Source organism: Oncorhynchus tshawytscha, linkage group LG14 (assembly GCF_018296145.1).
Source record: "Oncorhynchus tshawytscha isolate Ot180627B linkage group LG14, Otsh_v2.0, whole genome shotgun sequence".
In the NCBI taxonomy this organism is placed as follows: domain Eukaryota; kingdom Metazoa; phylum Chordata; class Actinopteri; order Salmoniformes; family Salmonidae; genus Oncorhynchus; species Oncorhynchus tshawytscha.
Window position 1 is genome coordinate 34,585,552 of NC_056442.1, and position 1,376 is coordinate 34,586,927.

The window sequence follows — 1,376 nt, forward strand, 5'->3', positions numbered from 1 at the left end:
TTGTGCACTCCCTCACAACTTGAGACATTTGTGGCATTGTGTTGTGACAAAACTGCACATTTTAGCGTGGCCTTTTATTGTCCCCAGCACAAGTTGCACCTGTGTAATGATCATTAATTTAATCAGCTTCTTGATATGCCACACCTGCCAGGTTGATGGATTATCTTGACAAAGGATAAAATGCTCATCAACAGGGATGTAAACAAATTTGTGCACAACAGTTCTGGGACCTTTTATTTCAGCTCATGAAACCAACACGTTACATATTGCGTTTATATTGTTCAGTGTATTTTGCTCATTTCAAATATGCTGTCCAAGAGAGACAACAATTCATGATGTTACAACTTGTACAATGTATTTAAGCTTTTCAAAACTTCTAGCTGCATTTGAGGGTGTAACGGTTTACGTTAGTGGAAGAAGGAGTAGACCAAAGCGCAGCGTGGTAAGTGTTCATGTTGTAAATTTAATCAAAACAGAACACTAAAAAAAATAACGAGCACAAAACAGTTCTGTCAGCTGATACACACAAAATAACTACCCACAACTCAAGGGTTGAAACCAGGCTGCCTAAGTATGGTTCTCAATCAGAGACAACGATTGACAGCTGCCTCTGATTGGGAACCATACCAAACACATAGAAATACAAACATAGAACAAAACATCACACCCTGACCAAACTAAAAATAGAAACATACAAAGCAATCTACGATCAGAGGGTAAGAAGAATACTTATTTTCTATTGCCTGTGGATTGCACAACACTATCATTCTGCTATCATCACCAGTGAATATGAAGAAAAAGTTGAGTAGCCTACATACTATGGCCTCTCTCCAACCTGACAGTAGAAGAAGACTGAGCCCTCAGGAAGGTGGGACATCACTCCTCTAACAACTGGCTCAGCTGGAGGGGAAGGAGGAGAAGAAAGATGGCAAATGTGTGTGGCTTTGATGTATGCACACCATAAATTACACAATAGTACAGTACAATATATAATAAAAACAGAAAATATTGCACAAAACAAGCACCCCCTGTAAACACTTTACAGAGATTAGTTGGCTTGGCTACCATGAATTGCCAACCACAGTGTAGCAGAGACTGACACACTATGACAGACAGCTGGGAAAGAAAGCCAACTGCTATACTTGTTTGGTACACCAATGTATAGCCATAAAACAATACTTCTGTTACCTTTCACACAATCTGGACACCAGCTCAACCCTTGAGCTCTTTATCACCAGAGAAATATGCAAATATGTCATTTCCTTTCCTCTCAGACACTGCTTTGCAAAATTCATCATAACCATGGACCTTTACTTCTTCGTAATGAGACATGATGATATAGAATAAGAAGCAGTATTATCAATTATCGTAGGCTA